General features: G+C 44.4%; 1 pseudogene; it reads left to right on the top strand.

Annotated features, from left to right (window-relative positions):
* The first annotated feature begins 689 nt into the window (after nucleotides 1-689).
* On the top strand, nucleotides 690-22,154 carry LOC104588151 (syntaxin-111 pseudogene; annotated as a pseudogene).
* Nucleotides 22,155-22,956: the final 802 nt, after the last annotated feature.

The following is a 22,956-nucleotide window of genomic DNA, read 5'->3' as shown; positions in this document are numbered from 1 at the left end:
CCCAAACGGAACACAACTCTTTCATTTTCTCCTTGAACTTTCTTTGTCGATTTCTTCCTCCTCTTTCAATCTCCCAAGAATCTGTAATTTTGTGCTCAGTTATGTTTCTCCTGTTTATTGCCCTACTTGACTTAGGAAAAAAAAATCTATTTATTGAAGCATAAAATTTTAATGTATTTTGGAGGTATGGACCTGTTGAATGATATAAAGTATTTTTCTTATAAAAAGTCTTCAAACCAGTAGCTGTTTGTGCTAATGGAATGTTGTTTTCAGCACAGAATTAATTAATGTTCACCATTCATTGGCCTGGCCGCCTAGCATTGATAGCTCCAAGGTGATGCAAGATACTTATGGTGGGGAATAGGATGATATTGATCATCCGTATGAGGTTCCTATAGCCAACTATCCACCATTACCAGTCAAGGAAGATAATGGGAACGATGGCTCATTCTCATGAGTTTTTTGTACACGGGTTTCCAAATCATAAAGCACACAGTGTGTTGTATATTTTCAGCCCCAGAATTTTCTATATGCAGGTTTTCAAATCATTCTTTGGTATAAATGCATCACTGTAAGTCATCTGTATATAGATTTCACTTCTAGGAAGGAAATTATTTCCAAAATTGAGTCCTTTAAATCGAAAAACATCTCATACAGCCATAATCTACTCTCACAGCCGAAGTGTTCTCTCTTCCAAAGTTCTGTGATTCCAAGTTTCAACTGAGATAGAGAAAATAGAGCAAGATGAACGATTTGATAACAAAACCCTTCCTCAGCTATATGGATCTGAAGAAAGAAGCCATGAAAGATTTGGAAGCTGGCAACGTTGACCTAGAGATGGTAGTGACGATGACGCAAAATCAAATAGACCATAGGAGGCTGAGATGGTGAAAGAGATTAGTTTCATCAGAGACATCCTTGGCCGATTGCAGCAAGCCAACGAAGAGAGCAAGTGCCTCCACAAGTCAGAGGCCCTAAAAGCCCTGCACACACGAACCAATGCCGATATCATGACCATGCTTAAAAGGTGAGAAGCATAAAGTCTCAACTCGAGGATATGGACTGCACCAACGCTGCCAATAGGAGGCTCTCTGGATACAAAGAAGGGACGCTGATGGACCGCACAAGGACTTCGGTCACCATCAGGCTGCAGAAGAAGCTAAAGGAACTGATGGACTTCCAGGAGTTGAGGCAGCGGATGATGGTGGAGTATAAAGAAACGGTGGGCTGTCGATATTTCACAGTAACAGGGAAGTACCCGGAGGAAGAGGTGATAGACGAGATTATATCAAGTGGGGCAGGAACGGGAGGGGAGGAGCTACTGCAGAGGGTGGTGCAGGAGCAATAGAGGAGAAGGTTCTTGAGACAGTGTTGGAGATACAAGACAAGCATGGTGCGGTGAAGGATATTGAGGGCAAATGTGGTACTTTATAAATTAATTGAATGACGCTTCAGGGTAATTTTGTAAATGTTGACGTTTTCCATTTGGTCATTGACGAAAGGGAGATTTTTGTCGAATTCTTTAAAAATCCAAGGGAGGTTTTTGCTAAAATAAAACTATAAGGAAGGTTTTTATGATTGTCAGAAACTTCAGGGGAGGTTTTTGTATTTTACCCTTACTTTTAAATAGATAAAAAAATTACGTGTATATTATGCTCATATTAATTCCTCCTGTGAAGTTAGTATATTTTTCCTAATTCAATTTTTACGGTATGTTTTAGTATTTCATTTTTTATGGTATAAATAAACCTGTTTTGTGTAAACATAGGTTCAAGGGTTTTTTAAAAATTTAAAGATATTTCAATCATTAAATAATTTGCTTTACATTTATGACTTACAAATAAGAATTGGACACCATATTTAACCCAAAAGTTTTTTTCTTCTCTTATTTCTATCAATCTAGGATATCTCTCATATTCATCTACATCCCAAGTAGACTTGTTCATGGGCCGGGTGGCCCGACGGGCCGACCCGGCTCGGCTCAGCCCCCGGACGGGCTTGAACAAGCTTTTTGGCCCGCGGGTTTAACCTTGGGCCAAAAAGCCCGGCCCGCATAAAATTCGAGCCGGGCTCGGGCTTTGCCAAAATAGCCCGGCCCGACCTATAGTTAAACCTAAGTAAAAACCCTATGTGATGTCCATTTGAATAAATTTTTTGATTTAAGAAAGTTGTTGATTCACTTGTAGGCCCATTGTTCATTTAAATAGGGGAAAAAAACATCTGAATTAAAATAGATAATGTCCATTTGAATAGGGAAAAATTCGAATTTCTTTTATTAGGTCAGGCTTCAGGCTCGAACTCGGGCTTCGGGCCCAAGTTGTAGGCCCGTTGGTCGGGCCGGGCTCGGGCTCGGGCCTAACATTTTTCTGTTAATAAAGAGTAAAAGCCCGGCCCGAGCCCGGCCCGGCCCGGCCCAAGTTAGTTCAACCAGTTTGGCTGCTAGCATCATAAACGTATTCATTAAAAAACACAAAAATTAAAAATTGTAGAGATTTTGGACCAATTAATTTAATCTGTCTTCAGACCTTGGCTTGATGGGGTTGATCAAAAGTAGGTTTTTTAGCATATAGACACTAGACAGCTCATTTTTGGGAATAGGAAAGACAAAGAGGGTCTGAATCAAATCGACCAATCTGATCTGGTTTTCAAAAACATTGATCCAGATCTCATCTTTTCAGTCCAAGGGCTATGTTCGTTTCCCCATAAAATGAATGGAATACTTTGTTTTTCATCCCTTTATTTCTTTTTTTTTTTATTTTTAGTAAAAACGAATTCACCGTTTAAATAATAACTCATAAAAATATAGATTGAATAATCAGTGTGAATTTTATTTTATCCATTTATTTTGAAACAAAACAAAGCTAGCCTAAAGAAAATGGATAAATTTGACTTGTATGCAATGAATCCTAAAGAATTTGCAATTGGGCTAATTTCAAAACTTGCGCATTAAAAAAATTTAGCCATTGGGATATACGATTCCTCTAGATTTGTGTAAACAGTGTGGATGTATGTCTATGCACAACTGGAGATATATATATACTACGCATGGTGTTTTAAATGTAGGGATACTTCAATCTGGGTCAAGTGGTCCAACTACTAGTTAGCCTAGTAACGGCAATAACATATTTAAAAAAAAAAAATGAATACAAATCATGCAGATAGCAGTGTCAATGGCTATATACATGAAGATCAAAATTTGACTCTGGATTTTTTTTAACTTTTTTTTGATAAACTAGATTTTTTTTCTTTTAACTAAACACTGATTGTATGCTTTTAGGGTGGCGCCCTCCCTAGCTATCTGGCACCTTAGTTCACTGAAACAAATACCCCCCCCCCCCTCCCTCTAATTCTTTTCTCTGTTTATTATTTTTTTATACAAATGGAGGCACATGAGTTGCAACCAAGGTGTTTAATTGCAAGAAATTTTGGCATCTTGTTTAGACTGAATGAACTGGTTCGTATATAATTATACATCTTTTTATATACATCATATCGACTCTTCAATAGAAATTAAACACAGGTTAGAGGGTGCCCATGACTATGTATGTTTCATCATTTGGGGTTTTATATATATAATGGGTACATGCACGGTATTAGAGTTTATAGTTTGTGAGATCATAGTAATTACCAATGATTATTAAGTGAACATCAATTTATATAATTAACTCTTAATTCCTCTTATCACTGAGAAGTGTACGTGTCATATTAATTAAAGGGACGAATTACAAGCAAAAATAGGAGTTCCTATTTCCTAATGGATAAATTTCTTAAATTATCGTTATGGTTTATCTAATCGACTAACTCTATTCTTACTGTTTGAAAATTGACAAAATGTATCTTTACTGTTTCTGATAATTGACTAACTGTACCCTTAACCGTTAAATATGGATGAAAAAGGTAAAATGCCCGTTATACTCCTATGCAAAATTACATTTTTATCCCTGTTTTTAACTTAACTCAATCCCTCTCAGACAGGCTGCCATCGCCATCATCACCGACGGTGGTCGTTGCAAATACCGAATGGCGGAGATCCAGCAGATGTCGACTCCGGCCGATGACGAATGGCGCTGGAACCACCACAGACTTCCATCGGAGGTCGGTGAGTTTTTTTATCCTTTGTTATTCGTTCAAAGTCATTTCTTCCTATGTACTTGACTCCTCATCCGACGCGACCAAACTCTCTCACACTTCGTTAATGCCACAGTTCTCAATTGCATTTACAATTCCGTAGTGGCGAAGCCCCATAAACATCCAATCTCAGCCATTTCCGGCAATTTTCCTGTGGTATGGAAACTCCAGCAACAAACTTAAACCGTCAGATCTCCATCCTCCAGCGCCTAGCAGCTCGGGAGCTCGACTTGCACGGCGCCGCCGTTTCGCTTTTATTGACAACTCCACAACATATTTCCGCCATTACAATTGTTAATCTGACCTTGAAACAACAGAACCAAGAACCCCTAAAACTTCACAGAAGAATCGAAGCCAGAACCAGCTCTCTTAGTTCCTCCCACTGAAACTAAAAAAAGAACCCAAACAAGGCAATTCTTCCAAAGCTGAGCTTTGACCCTCTTAAGAATAGAAGAACAACAATTTTGAGCAATGGAGGCGAGAATAGAGATATCGAAGATCTCTCCTCCGTGCTCCAAAGCACCCGTTAAACGACTTTGAACGAAGAACAGAGGAGAAAAAACTCACCGACCTCTGGCGGAAGTCCGTGGTGGTTCCAGCGCCGTTCGTCGTCGACTAGAGTCGACTTCCGCCGGACCTCCGCCGTTCGGTATTTGTAGTGACCGCCGTCAGTGACAATGGCGATGACAGCCTATTTGAGAGGGATTGAGTTAAGTTAAAAACAAGGATAAAAATGTAATTTTGCATAGGGGTATAATGGGCATTTTACCTTTTTCGTCCATATTTAATGGTTAAGGGTACACTTAGTCAATTGTTAGAAACAGTAAGGGTACACTTAGTCAATTTTCAAACAGTAAGGGTAGAGTTAGTCAATTAGCTAAGCCATGAGGGTAGTTTAAGAAATTTACCCTTTTCTAATTCATACCCATGACAATTCTACCCACACTTACCCGCATAATATCGCAGCCACACATGGGGAATATATTATCCTCTTATATGTTATTATGCATGGGAAGATGTCTTCACGATGCACGAAGATAGTACTGTTTTGTGAGTAGTAGCAATGTAGTAGCAATTTTTTTTTTTTTTTTTGAAAATATGTGGTAGTAAATTGAAGAGCAGTTATTTTGTTTTTGAAAATCCACATTGATGAACACCCTTTTAAGCAAGGTGTTAAAAACCGATCCGAAAACGGAACCGTTCTAGCTATCAGTTTCTCGGTCAGCGGTTCGACCATCCGGGTCGAACAGTTCGGATGGTTTGCTATTATGGCAAATATTTTATGAGTTATGAGATTTGAGAAAGGAGATGAGAGATGTTGTTGGCTGAGAGAAAAAAAAGAAAGAAGAAAAGAAAGAAAGAAAGGAGAGGAAAAAAGAAAAGAAGAGGGAAAGGAAGTAGGGAAGGAGGGAAAAAGAAGGAAGAGGAGGGTGATTCGACGCTCACCGGCGACGGCGAAACGGTGGCAACAGACTTTGAGTTCTCAGATATGAGATCTAAGTTCTTAGATCTTCTTCTTCTTCTTCTCTTCTCTTATTCTTCTTCCTCAGATCTGAGTTTGTGTTTCCCTCCTACAACTTAATACTGCGAACTGTTGTTCGGGCCAAACGAATCAACGATTCAACCGTCCGAGTAGCGGTTTTTTGACAAAGTCAACAGTTTTTTACCCAAGAACAGGTTAGGGGTGAAACAAAACCGGTTATTTGGACGATTTTCAGGCCGAACAGTCCAACTGTCTGAATCAACTATGGTCCAAAAACATTGCTAAATCTTCCGTAGACGTAGACATTAAAATAAAAGTCCAAACCGTGTTAGTTCTTGGGTGTTGTTTGTTTCTTCACAACATTCTGTTTACCGTGCATGTAACTTTTTATTTATAATATGTTCTCATAACCGGAAGTGTTGTCATAGGATATGACAATTAAATTAATGGAAACCGCATAAAATCCCCAATCAATTCATAATTAGTACGTTTTCAACTGAGTGACTAGTGATTACAATGATGCTACCACTTCTCCAAGTATATATATATAATATTATAATGTAACACCTTTAACGTATGCCAAATCAGAAGAGTCGGATCTACATAATTAACTTTTCCTTGCACCACCATTCAATTTCAATCTATTGCCCGTTTCCTTCACACGACTAATAGGACACTGTCACATAGAAATGGAAGTGCTTCTTTTTCCAAACTTTTTGATCATCTTGCTTATATTGATGTAGTAGAGAGAGAGAGAAAAAAAAATAGATTTTGAATTCACTTTAATATTGCTTAGTGTATTGAGGTTCATGTGTGTGTATTGAGGCTCATTATGGTGGATGGGTCATAGGACACTATCACACAATGTGCATCAACAACTGGATTCCTTACGTTTTGACATCAATCTTCCCTTCTCCTTGTAGAAGGACTGCATGGCAAGATTATCAATATCAACTGAGTTCTGGGCAATCATAAGAGGTCTTCATAAGCTTTTTTGTATAGGCTATAAAAGTGCTTTTATGCTATTGAATGCTAAGGATTCTCTGTTGAAGCTAAAAGAAACTGATAAAAATATCACATGGAAAGTTCAAACTCTATACAATCACATCTTTGACTTTCTATCTTTTTTTGATGATATCAAATTATTGTATGTAAATAGGTTAATTATTAAGCCGGCCCATGATCTTGCAAGACAGACCAGGCTTAAAAAAACTCTTATTCGCAAGTCTAATCCCCTTGGTCCTTTCATGTTTGTTTTTTTTTTATCTATTTTGCCAAAAAAAAAAAAAAGAATCTTCTTTAATTGCCCAGCTTTGTCTCGTGGTCACTATTCTTGTTGTGTCTTATAAGCCCAGTTTGAAAAGAATACAAATACAATATATAATGCAAAACCTTGTATATTATATTGTAAATATACCTTGTATTTTCACCGTAAATATTTGTATTTGTATTTTTAATTCCCAAAATGAGCCTTTTGAAAGAGGACAAATACAGACAAAATACAAGGTTTTGCATCATACGTATTTGTATTTGTATTACTTGCTACCATTCCGCTTTTCATGGCTTCTTTTTAATTAGCAGCTGCCGTTTTTTCATAAAATATAAATTCAACACCATTAATGTGTTTTACCTAATATCTCTGATGCTGACTCAGTTTTTTTTTTTCATTTTTTTCTTTTCCGTTTTATTGGTAAGGGATGGAGCGCAATCCGGTCGGTCTTAACTGTCAATGATCTTGTCTCTGACTGGAGCAAAAGGTGCCTGAAACGGGGAAGAAAGCGAGTAGTCTCCGGGGAGGAACCCGGTGAGAGTGCTCCGAAGCTCAAGTTAGTATTTTCTCAAAGGCAAGATAAAAAACCAGATGGCGCAAAGTTATCACGTACCTCTCTTCTTGGGGGGAAGGGGGCCTTTTATAACCACTTCGCGCATTCACTCCCAAGCTCCTGTCAGGTTGGGTATCATTACCTCTGCACTTCTGCCAGTTTGGGTGTCATCACCTCTGCTGGGGCAGACAACCGCCACTGCTCTCTTTGTTGGAGCTATCCCTGTAACCGGAGGTGGCGGTGGCAGGTGGCCGTTGAAATGCGGCTGTCAAGCGTCAGATCCTAAGTCAGTCAGGTGCGCCGCCTCAGGATACAGACTCCTTTGGTGTTATGTACGGTTGTTTAGTTTGGCGGCTTGGAGACGAAGTGCCGGAGTGGTGGGCGAGATGAAGTCTTGAGTTCGGATAGAAGTGTGGCCCGAACTGCCCTGGGGTGGGCCAGTTCGGGTTGTCGCTCTTTGCGCTCCTCATAAGGCTTGGGGTTAAAGGGAGAGTTTGGGCTCCTTTTGGGGAGCTCGGACCGCTGGTTCCTCCTCTCGGAGCTCGCGCCTTGAGCGTACTGCCGTGCCAAGCTGTTGCTCCTGCCAGGTCACCCTCGGTTGCTTCCACGTGTTGGGTGGCCAAGAGGTCAGGCCAAATCTTCCTCCATCAATTGCCCCCCACTCCTCGCGCTAAGGGTCTTGCCCTGGCGCGGGGAGTTCGCGAGGTGACGGGTGGATTTGACCCGTGCTTCAACCAGTTGACTGATGGCGCGAAGTGTGCGTATGTCAGGAGATTTCCGGATTCCTCGAGCGTCGAAAAGTCAGAAAACGCGCCAATCCGTCTTTAAATGCTGGGAGATGTGACGGCGGGCGCTTATTTCAAATTCAAAAAACGCGCCACTGTTGCCTTCAATGCTGGGAGACGTGACAGCGGGCGTTATTTCAAATTTTTTAAAAAACGTGCCGCTGCTGCCTTCAATTTTGGGAAACGTGCGCCGACGCTGCTTCGGTTTCCAAAAGATGTGGTCAGTCACGTCTCGGTCTTAAGAGGTGTGCAGTCAGCTTGATCGTGGGCCGTTGGATTCGCCTCGATCAGAGCCATCGGTTCTCGGTCACTGTAGTCCGTTTGCTTTCCATTGGGAGACCCCCAGTCACTTTCCATTGCCATTCTCCTACATTTGCTTCTTGAGCTCGCGTCCAAGTTTTAGCTCGCATCCAAGTTTTAGCTCGCGTCAACCTTCCGTAGTCCGTTTGATTTTTCCGGGTGAGTCAGTACTTTCTTCCTGGTATTCTTTTCCTCCCAATGTCTAGCTCGGACAGCTTAGATAGCTTCTCGAGGGGGTCAGATGCAGGTTCTATGAACTGAGCTGCATCCCCCGACAGCCTTAGTGAGCCCGAGGTAGAGCTCGAGGAGGAGCTCGAGGAAGAGTTCGAACCCGTAGGCCGAGTCACCTTAGGTAGTTTGGCATCCTCCTCCCATCGAGGTCGGACGTTAGACAAGTTCGGGCCCTCAACCATGACGCTTGAGGGGCTTTACTCCCTTATCACCTAGTTTAACCTGCCCGGGGAGTATACTTACTTTATACCCTCGGGCGACTTCCCTTGGGAACACGGTCCTGACGAGATCGTGATATTCCGGGAGCAACTCATCGCCGGGCTGCGCCTACCTTTCCACCCTCTTATCGTCGAGGTTATGAACCACTTTGGCGTCACCGTCGGTCAGCTCCACTCGAATTCTATCTGCAATTTGGTTGGGACTATCTCCCTCTTTTGCGAACACATTCTGCCTTTAGACCTAGAGATCTTCTCTTATATTCTCATGCTTAAGAAGCAAGCGGGTCCCCTTCCCGGGCGTAGGCGGACGTACTACTTGTCTCCTCGCCCGGGGTTCAAGCTTTTACATGATCTTCCCAACAAGGTCCCGGCGTGGAAACGGGACTACTTCGGGGTACGAAGTGCAACGGGGTGGCCGTTCCAAACCGGGTGGGGGTTGGCTGCCCCTGACCCCAGTGTTACGCTAGATAGGGAGACGGCGAAGGGCCTCCAGGAGTGGGCCCGGCTCGGGATAAAATGCCACCATTATCTGATGGAGGCCAAGCTCATCTAGGCCAGCCTGAGTTCGGGTAGGTCCCTTTGCTCAGAGGCTTGCCTTTGTTTTGCTTTCCATTCTTTCATTTTTCTGATGCCGAGATCTTTTTGCAAGTGTGATGGACGCAGAAAAGACTCGTGGTGGGAACCTGTTTCATGCCATGAAGAGGAGGAAGCGAGTTGCCAAACGGACTCGTGCCGAACTGCCTCGAGATGTGGAGCCCGAGGTACCGAGCTATCCACCAATGGATCCGCCCAGGGAGCCCGAGATGGCCCCTCCAGTACAAGAAGCGGCAGGGGCCCCTTACGCCGAGGCTACTTATACGGGGGCTCCTTACGCTGAGGTTGCTTATACGGGGGCTCCTTACGCTGAGGCTGCTTACACGCGAGCTGGGCCTTCAGGCTCGGGAGGCCAAGGCGAGTTCAGGAGCATGCTGTTGCCGAACCACACTCTTCAAAAAAGTAGGGAGGCCGTTTACCCTGAGGAGGTCACGGCGTGGACCGAGCTTCCTTTGAACCACGTAGCCGGGCATGCTGCCTTTTATGCCATGGTGGTAAGTCAGCGACTTCCTGTCGGGATCCTCATCATTACCTTTCTCGCTATTGCTCTTTTAACATTCTCATTATTTTTCCTTTTGGTAGGTAAACTCCTCCATCCATGCCTTAGCGGCCCAAGCAGAAAGGAGCTCGAGGCGGGCACGAGCTGCCAAAGAGGCTTCCAGTGCTGCCGAAGCGGCTTCCCGCACTGCCGAAGCGGCTTCTCGCGCTGCACAGGCTAGGCTGGCGAGGTCTCAGAGAGACACCGAGGCCATGGGAGTGGTGGTGAAGCACATGGCGGACCTGAGGCTGGACTTGCAGCATCAGGTCAAATACCTTCAAGAGGATATTAGGGAGAGGACAAAGATCTTTTCTCAAGGCATCGAGGATGCCGAGAAGAAGTTCATTGAAGACTATATCGCCTCGCCTCGCTTTGACGACCTGATGGTGGGCTCGAACAAAATGGGTTTTAAACTGAGCCGGTGGATGATCAGGAACATGTACCCCGAGCTCGACATCAGCGCCATAACTACTTCGCGCATTACTCAGGAGATGACCAACACGGCTGATGGTGAACCGGATTCTGAGGATGAGGCAGGACCCTCGGGTATCGTTGAAGTGCCTTCCGAGGGTGAGGACTGAGATTGTCGGACTGCTGGGATATGTTTTTTTTTTTTTTTTCGAACTGACTATATGCCTCTGATGATGAGATGCCGAGGTCCTTATCAGCTCGCTGTTAGAACTTTGCCTGTTAGCTTGGTGTTAGCATTTTGCCTTTGTGTGCCCATGCCGAAGAGGTGACTAAGTCTTATGGTGTCGAGGTCCTTGTTAGCTCGGCATTCTAACCCTCAGGCTCTGGTAGCGACTCCTAGTCCACTTCGCTTGGTGATTTATAGGTAGTATCATCTTAAGTTAACGACGTTCCACGCTCGGGGTACTTGTTTGCCCTTTAATGTTTCGAACTCGTATGCTCCCCCGAGCGCTCTCTTTACTCGGTAGGGCCCTTTCCAGTTCGGTCCAAGTTCGCCCATGCCGGGCTCGGGTGCCATGATCTTACGGAGAACCAGGTCGCCGATGCGGAAGTTCTACTTTTTTACTATGGCATTGTAGTACCGAGCTACTCTTTGCTGGTAAGCTACGGTCCGGATGTATGCGAGGTCTCTTACCTTGTCCAATAGATCGAGGTTGGTACGTAGCTCGTCTTCGTTTGTCTGATCGTCGTATGCTTCTAGTCGAAGTGTAGGTACTTCGATCTCTGACGGGATTACCGCTTCAGTGTCGTAGGTGAGGTTAAAGGAGGTTTCTCCCGTGGCAGTTTTTTCTGTAGTTCGGTGAGCCCTAGAACACTTGGTAGCTCGTCCGCCCACAACCCTTTAGCTCGGTCTAGTCGCGCTTTCAGCCCGCGGAGGATAGCTCTGTTCACAACTTCTGTTTGACCGTTTGCCTACGGGTGCGCGACCGATGTGAAGTTCTGCCGAATCCCAATATCTTGGCACCATTCCTGAAATTTGATGTCCTCGATCTGCTTGCCATTATCGGAGATTAGTACCCGAGGTAACCCGAAGCGACATACTTTGTGACTGTTGCGAGAGGTTCAGCTTCTACCCACTTTGTGAAGTAATCTACCGCCACCACTAGGAACTTCCTCCCACCTGTTGCTGGCGGGAATGGCCCCAGGAGGTCGATGCCCCATTGCACAAAGGGCCATGGACTGGTGAGATACTTGAGGTCGGCGGCAGGCTGATGGTGGATATTGGCATGCTTCTGACACTTGTCGCATTTTCTGACGAGCTCAATGGCCTCTGCCTTCATCGTTGGCCAGTAGTATCCTTGTCGAAGTGCCTTCAGGGCGAGGGCCCTACCCCCCAAGTGTTCGCCGTACAGACCTTCATGAGTGTCACGGAGTACGAGCTTGGCTTCGGTAGGTCGCAAGCAACGCAGGTAGGGGAGCGTGTAGGATCGTCGGTACAACCGTTCGTCTATTATGACATATTTGGCTGCCTGGCGCTGCACCCTTCTGGTAGCATTGCGATCCGCAAGGAGGGTCCCATCTAGCAAGAAGATCGCGAGTGGGTTGATCCAGCTCGGCTCTGCTTCAAGGACGGGAGCGACCTCCTCTGCTCCCCCGAGAATGCTAGGCCGAGGTAAGTCCTCTATGTACACGGTTCTCATGGCATTGTGACTGGTGCTGGCTAACCAGGACAGGGCGTCGGCCTCAGTGTTCTCTGACCTCGGGATTTGCTTGATGGAGTGTGACTGAAAGTTGAGCAGAGCCTCCTTTACCTTTGCCAAGTAGGCGACCATAGCTAGCTCGCATGCTTCGTATTCGCCCGTAACCTGGTTGACCACAAGTTGGGAATCTCTGCAGATAACTATGTGTTTCGTTCTTACCTCTTGCACTAGGCCAGCCCGGCTATCAATGCCTCGTACTCCGCCTCATTGTTGGATGCCGCAAACTCAAATTGTAGCGCGTATTCCAATTTTGTGCCACCCGGGCCGCGCAGGACTATTCCAGCCCCGTTGCCTTGTTGGTTCGAGGAGCCATCTACGTGAAGGATCCAGGGCTCCTCATCCCAGTTCGTGTTTGGCCTAACTAGGAGAGATGCCACCCTGGCTGCTACCTCACGGGGTTCGGACTCTATTGGCCTGAGAGCTCCGGGCTCACCCGAACTGGGGATCTTGGGCTCAACCGGCCTAGGGACTTCGGGGCTGAACGTGCACTCGGCGATGAAATCTGCTAAGGCTTGGGCCTTAATAGCAGTTCATGGCTTATACTGGAGGTCGTACTCGTTGAGTTCGATGGCCCACTTCGTCAGCCGACCGGAAACCTCGGGCTTGAGTAAGACTTGCCTCAGAGGTTTGTCAGTCAAGATGATGACAGTGTGAGCCTGGAAATATGATCGGAGTTTCCGAGCTGCAATTATCAGTGCGTATGCCAACTTTTCTATTTACGGGTATCTCGTCTCTGCTCCCTGCAAAATTTTACTAACATAATAGATGGGTCGTTGGACCCGATCTACTTCTTTTATTAGTACTGAACTGACCACCTCGTCGCTTGCCGAGAGGTACAGTTCTAAGACCTCACCCTCCTCGGGCCTGGTTAAGACCAGCACACTAGCGAGGTAGTCCTTTAGCTCGTCGAACGCGAGTTGGCAGTCTCAGGTCCATTTGAACCCTTTGCCTTTAATTGCTTTGAAGAAAGGCAGGCAGCGGTCTGCCGACTTGGACATAAAGCGGCTCAGGGCGGCTATGCGGCCATTTAGCCTCTGAACCTCTTTTACTTTTCGGGGTGGTCTCATATCTAGGATGGCCTTTATCTTGTCTGGGTTGGCCTCAATACCGCCGGTTGACGATGTACCCTAAGTGACACCGAAGACACACTTGTTTGGGTTTAGTTTCATGCTAAATTGACACAGAATTTGGAAGACAGAGTGCAAGTCTTGTATTAATTCATGCGAAAACTGTGTCTTGACGACCATGTCGTCTACATAACATTCTATCTTTGTGCCAATTAAGGGCTGAAACAGCTTATTCACGAGTCTTTGGAAGGTCGCCCCAGCATTCTTCAGTCTGAAGGGCATGACCTTGTAGCAGTACAGGCCGAACTCGGTTATGAAGGTGGTTTTTTCCTCGTCGGATTGGTCCATCCTGATTTGGTTGTAGATCGAGTAGGCGTCCAAGAAGCTTAGCAACTCATGTCCCGAGGTCGCGTCCACTAGGCGGTCAATTCTGGGGAGGGGGAAGCAATCTTTCGGGCAAGCTCGGATCAGGTCGGTGTAGTCGACGCACATGCGCCACTTGCCGTTTGCCTTTTTTACCAGAACTGGGTTGGCTACCCAGCTCGGGTAATGAACTTCCCTTATGAAGTCTGCTGCAAGGAGCTTCTCGACCTCCTCATCAACCGCCTCCAGCGTTTTGGGGCTAAGTTGCATTTCTTTTGTCTAATGGGTCTGACTACAAGGTCACTATTAAGTTTGTGAGTTATAAGGCTGGGGTCAATACCTGGCATATCGGCCGTGGACCATGCAAAAATATCTAAATTTTGAAGTAAGAAACTTACCAGTTCGGATCGTAGAGGTTCCTAGACGGAAGCATCGATCTGTAGCGTCCGAGCCGGGTCTGCAGCTGAAGTTGGGATTGCGACCGTTTCTTCTGTGGGCGCAGCTCATTCTTTGCCTTGCTCCGTAGGCCGCTCTAGTTCGAGGTCATCGGCCACCTTGGTTTTTCCCTTCAAGGTGGCAACATAGCACTTGCGGGACTCGAGCTGGTCACCCCGCGCTACCCCCACACCGAAGTCTGTAGGAAACTTCATTGCCAAGTAGTAGGTGGAGACCACTGCCCGTAGGACATGAGTGATTGGCCGCCCTATTATGGCATTGTATGGGGAGGGGGTCGCGACCACCAGGAAATCGTGGTTGAATCTGACCGCATAGGGCCATGTGCCGACTTCCACAGGTACTGCTATTTTCCCGAGGGGCCTGACTTCCTCTCCGCTGAAGCCCACTAGAGGAATATTTGCGGGCTTCAACCCGCTTCTCTGCAAATGAAGCAGGTCAAACGCCGACTTGAAGAGAATGTCCGCCGAGCTGCCTGAATCAACAAGCACGCGCCTGACTTTGAAGTTGTTGATCCTTAGTTTTATGACAAGCGCATCATCGTGGGGGTAGTAGACCCCTCGCGCATTGTCTTCCGTGAAGAAAATTGGTTCCTTCGTCTTCGGCCTCTTCGGAGGGTTCTGTTCTTCTCGGGCAGCTTCGCGAACTGACACCCGGGCCACTGCCGAAGTACAACCCGCTACTACCGAATCTCCCACTATCACGTGGATGGTTCCCCGAACTGGCCTCTCTTCCGGAGGCTGTCTTTGCAACTATTCGGCCGTTCTGTTGCTGGACTCGGGGGCATCCTTACCGTGCTCCCCTTGCCGACCTGTCTTATTATTATTATTATTATTATTATGCTGCACAAAATTTCTTAAGTACGTGCGACGGATGAGTCTCTCTATCTCGTCCCGGAGATTATTACAATGTTTGGTACTATGACCGTGGTCTCTATGGAAACTGCAGTACAAGTTTTTGTTCCTCTCGTTTGGGTTCCCTTTTAGGCGAGGTGGCCTCTTTATGTACGGGGTGTCTTTGATCGTCATCAAGATCTCAGCCCGCTTCGTGTTCAAGGGCGTGTAGTCTGTCCGACTTGCCATGGGAGCTCAGAACGGCTGGCTTGGTTTCGGCGCCCGAGCTGGATCCTTCCGGCTGTCTCCTTCATTGGGGAGTTCTTCTCTCTTCCTTTTCTCAAATCCGCCCCTAGTCCTTTGGTTGATCTCCTCCTCCGTTCGCATGAACTTGTCCGCGAGCTTAAGGAACTCAACAATGGTCGCGGGCTGGTTGGCCACTATGTGCCACTTGAACTCCTTGTGTGTTACCCCCATCTTGGCTGCCGCGAGCTGAACTGCGGGGTCCATGCATGGGATCTATAGGCATGCATCGTTAAACCGCTTGATGTAGTTGCGGATGGGCTCCCCTTCTTTCTGGACCATGTCGAGAAGGCTCTCCTCGGTTCGGGGGCACCGCTTGCTGGTGACGAAGTGCGCGGTGAAGACCTGCACGAACTGGGCCTAGCTCCTTACTGACCCGGGGGCCAGGTTCCTGTACTAGGTGCGAGCCACTCCCCTGAAGGTGGTAGTGAAGGCTACACACATATAGGACTCGCTGGTCCTAGGCAGGTGCATCTGGGACTGGAAGGCATCGACATGGTCGTTGGGGTCAAAGGACCCGTCATACTTGTCGAGTGGGGGAGTTTGAAGTCTTTGGGCATAGGAATTGCAAGGAGTTCTGATGATAGGGGGGAAGGGACTGAGAGGATTGGGGCAGCCTTTACCTCTTCCGAGCTCGCTTCTTCTTCACCTCGGAGCTCGGGTAGGACGCGGGTTGCAGTTCGGCGGCTTCGCCGGCGGCGCCTCTGTTGCTTGGAAGGCCCGGCATTGGCACTGCTTGCCTCGGTGCTCCCGAGCTCGATGGGCCTGGACTGCTGAAGGTAGTCCGCGGCTAAGGCACTGAACCGATTTTCGGTGTGCCGGGGCCCATTCTGAGAGCGCCGAGGTGATGCTGACTTGATGGATCGGGTTCCTGGTCTGCCGACGCGTGGCGAGGCGGGGGCAGCCGCTCTTTTTCTCCTGCCGTGGGATGTAGCCTGGCTTCTAGAGGGTCTCCGAGCCTGGGGGGCCCGAGCTTGGGAAGCCTCCTGGTGGGGGCGCCCACCTTGAGGAGAGGGCTTGGCTCGCCTAATGGCGGGGTGCCGAGGTGGGAGCTGACTTTGAGGCAGTTGGGGGAACTGCTGCTGGTAGTAGTATTGAGATACATGGTGCTACATCTGCTGCTGGTAGATTTGATGTTGTTGAAGCTGCTGCATTTGGGCTTGGATGGCCCACATGCCATGCACCAGGTCATCAAGCTGGTTCTGGCTAGTTGCCGGGGGAACAATGGTTGGTTTAGCAAAGGTGGTTCCAACAGAGGGAGGAGGGGGGACGTTCATGGCGGGAAGATTCACGGGCGCCACTGTTCGTGGCGCATTCAGGCTGGGGATCACATCCACCGGAAGGGGGATGGTGAACTGTCCGATGCACACCACGGGTAAGAGTGAGTAGTCTTTGGGGAAGAAAGCTGTCAACGATCTTGCTTCTGACTGGAGCAAAAGGTGCCTGAAACGGGGAAGAAAGCGAGTAGTCTCCGGGGAGGAACCCGGTGAGAGTGCTCCGAAGCTCAAGTTAGTATTTCCTCAAAGGCAAGATAAAAAACCAGATGGCGCAAAGTTATCACGTACCTCTCTTCTTGGGGGGAAGGGGGCCTTTTATAACCACTTCGCGCACTCACTTCCAAGCTCCTGTCAGGTCGGGTATCATTACCACTGCACTTCTGCCAGTTCGGGTGTCATCACCTCTGCTGGGGCAGACAACCGCCACTGCTCTCTTTGTCGGAGCCGTCCTTGTAACCGGAGGTGGCGGTGGCAAGTGGCCATTGAAATGCGGTTGTCAAGCGTCAGATCCTAAGTTAGTCAGGTGCGCCGCCTCAGGATACAGACTCCTTTGGTTTCAGGTACGGTTGTTTAGTTCGGCGGCCCGGAGACGAAGTGCCGGAGTTGTGGGCGAGGTGAAGTCTTGAGTTCGGATAGAAGTGTGGCCCGAACTGCCCTAGGGTGGGCCAGTTCAGGTTGTTGCCCTTTACGCTCCTCGTAAGGCTCGGGGTCAAAGGGAGGGTTCGGGCTCATTTTGGGGAGCTCGGACCGCTGGTTCCTCCTCTCGGAGTTCGCGCCTTGAGCGTACTGCCGTACCGAGCTGTTGCTCTTGCCAGATCACCCTCGATTGTTTCCACGTGTTGAGTGGCCAAGAGGTCGGGCCAAATCTTCCTCCATAGTAAGTGACTAAGTTTTTCTAAGAAAAGATTTATTGATTTTGGAAATCCGACCTCAAAATAGTAAATGCACGATATATATCCGCCGGGGCCCCTGAATGAGAACCCAGATGACGACTATTACATTACCGCTGGTTTAATTTAGGAATTATAATCAAACATTAATTAGCAACCACCATATATATCTTCAGCTCTACTCTAGTGCTTCCAATTTAACATGATCCAGATTCCAAGCGGGAGAACCATGTTCATAATTTCTTCTCTGCTAGCTCCTTCAATTCTTTCAAGTCAAAATGACAAGCAATAATATATATGTCGTCTGTGATTAATTTGATCAACATATATAAACGGCTCCGAATCCTCTACAGGCCAGTGAACTGAGCCTGCATTATCCTGGAAGCTGGAATCTCTCTCTCCGACTTTAGGTGTTTTGTAAATTTGACTTGTTCTAACTCTTCTATTCTTTTAAAGCTAAAGCTTAGAAGAATGTAAGGCAAAAAGAAAAGAAATATATACATCGAAGAAGGGTCCAATAAATCTCAACAAAAAGCATCCAAAAGGCGAGTGCATGCCTATTAATTTAATTTTCAGTTGGGTTCCTGCCGTAGTCCAAAGAAGATTTCGAAAGTAGAGAAGATATGTTATTATTATTATTATTATTCTCTTTCGTTCATTTTTTTCCCCGAGAACAGATTCTCTCTACTCTTGTCCAGGGAAAAGGTTCAGCTGCTGTGTAAACTATTTCTCAAACATTACAGAGTGGCAGAGATGTTTTTATTTCTTTCTGCTCTTACCTCTGATCATGTACGATAAAGGGTTTCAGTACTAGCTTGGACCTCCATGGAAATTCAAACTAACTTTATGTCTTCTTCCCCTACAAAGACACGTATAGTAACGTTCATGATCAAGTGAGCGCGCTCTCGCTAGGTAAACCATGACCATGAGCGCCCTATCATGGTTATCATTCGAGCCAGCTCCAAAAATGGAAGGAGGGTCAATTTTTGTGTCTATCTGAAATTTTCTAACCAACACATGATACCAGGACGATAGGACGCTCTCATGGGTTACTTAGTACTCACACTAGTAGTTCTACTTGTACAAATGTACAGTACTGTCGTCACTGGGTGTTCTCTGCCTCGTTTTATATATCTTAGCTTATTTGTTTAGAGGGCTCGACCGAGCAACGTACGAGGTGTGCAACCACTCATCTGTATTAGACAGGGAAATATATAGAAAGGGAGACCAATAGATGGATGGAAGGAAGGATAGCAAGCAATAAGAATCGTTTGGCGTGAGTACAAGACAGAGATACATGAGAATGAGCGGGAGAAGTGGTGACGTCCACTTCCACTTCCACTTTCCAGCTACAGCCCAACACTCGATCGATCGACCAATCGATAGAAATGCTAGAATATGCTACCATCGGTTGAAACTTGAAAGCAGAGAACACTACTTTGCATCTTTTCTTTTTCTGAGTGTGTATAGAAGAAAACATAGCTTTTGCTTCCAATGTTGTTTGTACACTGTCATCCAAAGCATACTTCTTTGCATCTCATCTTTTATTCTTTTTCAATACTATAAACATCAACACATACACCACGATCACGAACAAGCGTTGAATCATTCATTTCAGTCAAAAGTCAAAAACTCTTTCCCTCTCCCTCCATCTCCCCACGCACCCTTAATTAGTAAACTTTTCAACAATTCATCACAGAATATTAACTTTGTTCCAAATTAAAATCTCAGCCGGCCAATTATATACATATATAATACCGGGTACTTCAATTATACAGTAGGTAAACAATAAACCCCACATCCGACCTGATCTGCTAGGAGAGCTCAATAATCCCCTCAAAGGTCTAATGTCCTTTGTAGGACGACCCATCATTCAAATAAATAGTCCCAAGTAAGTACGTACAGATTCTGTTGGCATGCATATATTATATGCGATTTCCTAATGCTTTATATAAGTGCTTAGATGAAATCATTTGATAGAGTAGGGGTTTGATGACTAAGGATATTTTCAACCATGCCATCACTGTTTGGTGTCATAACTGATATGAATTATCATATTTGAGATCCAAAAACATAAAGAAGCATCTTTGTGACATCTCGTTTTCTTTCGGGTACTAATCTTATCAATTGATCACGAACAGGCATACGATCGACCTGGCAAATGTTTTTTTTTTTTTAAACAGTTTCTCTACATGCAAAATTGATTGATAGTCCAGCGTTGGAAAGTTTTAGGTAGTGGGGTCTAGACTTTTCACCAATCGAGGCTACGGATGCAATCAGATAGGATCGGATTCAAATCATTATATATCCGAATCTGATCAGATCCGATCCGAGATCCAATTAGATTTTATATACATGGATTTAAATTAATAAATTATTAAAAGAAAAAAAAAACATACCAATTTAGATAAAGAAAAACAGAAATACAAGTATATTTTCAACTATTTTCATCATATATATATACTTTTATAAAAAAATAAAAAATATAACAAATTTAGAAAAATATAATATAAATAAAATAATAAATAATATATATATGTATATATAAATAAATAATTAACATATACATTTAAAAAGTCAAATCTTCTCGGATCGGATAGTTCACCAGGATTTTAACAATCCGAAGATCCAAAGTATAATTAACATATACATATAAATAATTAACAATCCGAAGATCCAAAGTGGGGATATCCAAATCTAACAAAATGGTTCGGACTTCATATTGTATCCTTTATTGGGTCATCAATTCATCATACATGAGTGTAAGGAAATTTACCATAGTTCACCAGGTTTTTATCCTATTTGAGTATTGAATCAAAGGAGAGAGGAAGAATGAAGAAATATTGGCTGTTATGTATAAGGGGGTCTTCTTTTTTTGGATTTTGAGAGGGGGAAATTGGTCAATTGGATTTTGGTTCCTATTGACCAAGAATCTCATATTTTTTTTTCATATTTATAATAGGGACCGATGAAAGTTTATTTTCCTAGGTATCTTCTAGGTGGATAAATAATTTTTCCCCTTGAATAAAAATTGTCAATACTTGAATGTAACAAAAATGTATCTTTTAATAATGAATTTTTATAATTAATATAGTCATTGCCTTATATACATGGAAAATAAAAGAACATGAATAATTGCATATCCTAGTAACTGTTTCTTAACAAAAAAACTTACCCATGTACATTTACTCAAATAATTAAATTAAATTACCGAAAAATAAACGGGGCTAAAAATTAAACGTATATTAAAAAGAAGAAAAACAATAGAAATTGAAAAGGGGACATAGTGGTCCATCCTACGTATCCATAAGTGATGATTGCGTGTCAAGGTGGTAGGCTGGTAGTTAGGAGTTGCCGTGTTGAGCAAGTTACTACCTTTTGTGAAAATCTGGAGGAGAAATAAGAAACCAATCGGTCTTATCAAGTCTCCCGTTGTCTTGTGTTTGTTCCTCCTATCTTTAATTCCATGCATATCCTTTAATTTAATTTGGAGTTTCTTTTTGATCCCGCATGCATACATGCACAGCACAACCCTTTGGAAGACTACAAGGTTTGGGGATGATGTGTAGCAATCTAGGCCCATATAATCATCATCTGGACGGTGGACCCAATGCAACTCCTTCCTCCTTGCATGGTCATCCCAAACACAAAGGCGAAAATGAGAGCGGTCATAACTTTGTAATATAATTGATTTCTTTTAACGATATATAATGTCTTATTACAGATGGATCCGAAATTTATAACCGGGCCTGGATGCTGGATCCATGCATTAATTGGACCCGGTGTTAGTTTCTTATTAAGCTCACAACTTAATTCTTCACCATTAACTTTTAATTTTCTTCTACCTTTGGAATGAAAGCAGAAAGCCCCTCTTCTGTCATGTAAGTAATTGTAATATAGGCCTAGACGAAGGCTTTTCCACCTCCAAATTCAACTCACCTTGCCAGAGAGTAGTTCTCTCTCTCTCTCTCTCATGAACAGTCACAATCATCCTTCTCATTGGTCCACATTTCAAATCTCAATGTCTGATTGATTGGATATGAATCTGTCAATCGAGTTAGACTTTGGTAGTTTTATTTGGATGATGGGTGGGCTGACATGCGCAAAGTAATTGCAGGTTGGAAGCCAAATGCATTTTCCTTGTACTGATTTGCACCGCCTAGCTGGGCCTTCGATATTCTTTTCTTTGAAAAAACAAGACAAGATGGTAAAATTGTGCTAATTAAGAAATGCAAATGATCACAATATTTGATTGAAATTAGATCAAACCTAATTAAGCAGCTGACTCCATGCTCAAGAGGGTATAACCTCTTGTGTTTCCAAATTCCAAGTCAATTGTTTTTCTAGAATCAAAGCCTACTCAAATGTGAAAAGAACTTACCTAAGAACGACCTCAATTAAGTCAAAATTCACTGTGACATCTTATCTTGAATAATCCAGCACTCAGCAGTACTGTTGTTAAAAGGAGGTCCAATTTGGTAGCTGGCGATCTACCAAATTGGATGGAATTGTACTATATATATATATATGACAGAGAAAATAATTAATAAACTTGTCATTCACTTTATTATTACCACACTTAATTGTCTTCAGGTTCAGAGATTTCAAGTGGAGAAAAAAGACAGGAAACTGGGGAGTTGGTGAAACTAGATAAGATAATGCAAGGTTCAGAGATTTCGAGTGATTACTCTTCTTAATGTTGATCGTTTCATGATGTTGTTGCTAGCGGTGGAGGTGGTGGTGATGACGATTGTAGTGAACAAACTTTCTTCCTTGTCTTTTATTTTCCTCGAATCTTAAAATATAATAATGTTTACAGATAAAACAATTATGTTCTAGGGATCCATGTTTCTAAAAAGGACACAAACAGTACTGACTATCAATTCTTTGCCATTTCTTGAGCACTTATGCTCTTGTAATCACAAGATAAGTTATATATATACTTGTTACAGTGAAAGTAAGAAAATCTAGAGTTGTTAAACTTTTTCCTCCACCATCCAAATGAATACTCCAAAAATGACCCAGTTCAACAATCATCATCTAATCACGCTTAAATCTCCAGTAACGTGGAACCCAAGCAATAGTGTGGACTGTGGACTACTATATATATTTTATATATATCCCTTCCCTGCTAGCTAGATTATTTATTTATTTTATGGTCGAAGATCTGGGGTCGGGGCTTCTGTTAATTAATTAATTTTATGGTCGACTGCCATCAGTTTGATCTAAATTTTGGTCAAGGTCGATGGGGTTAAGAGTTAGACGACAGACTCTACCTCAAATAAATTCTTCCATGTGCATGTTCACGAGCGAGAAAGAGTGAAACAGAAAGCTGACCCTGGCCTTGGTCCTGACCATTTATTGTGTAGTGTCTGTAGATGGATTGTGGTCTTGCTTTTCCATCTTTTCGATATTGGTTGATGAATGATGATGATGATGATACAAACAACAGGTGGCGTAAGGTCTTTGATACCAAACCCACTGTCCAATGCCATCCCT

Source organism: Nelumbo nucifera, chromosome 1, assembly GCF_055504915.1.
Source record: "Nelumbo nucifera cultivar China Antique chromosome 1, China Antique-T2T, whole genome shotgun sequence".
NCBI classification, from domain to species: domain Eukaryota; kingdom Viridiplantae; phylum Streptophyta; class Magnoliopsida; order Proteales; family Nelumbonaceae; genus Nelumbo; species Nelumbo nucifera.
This window is presented reverse-complemented; position numbering and strand designations above follow the sequence as displayed.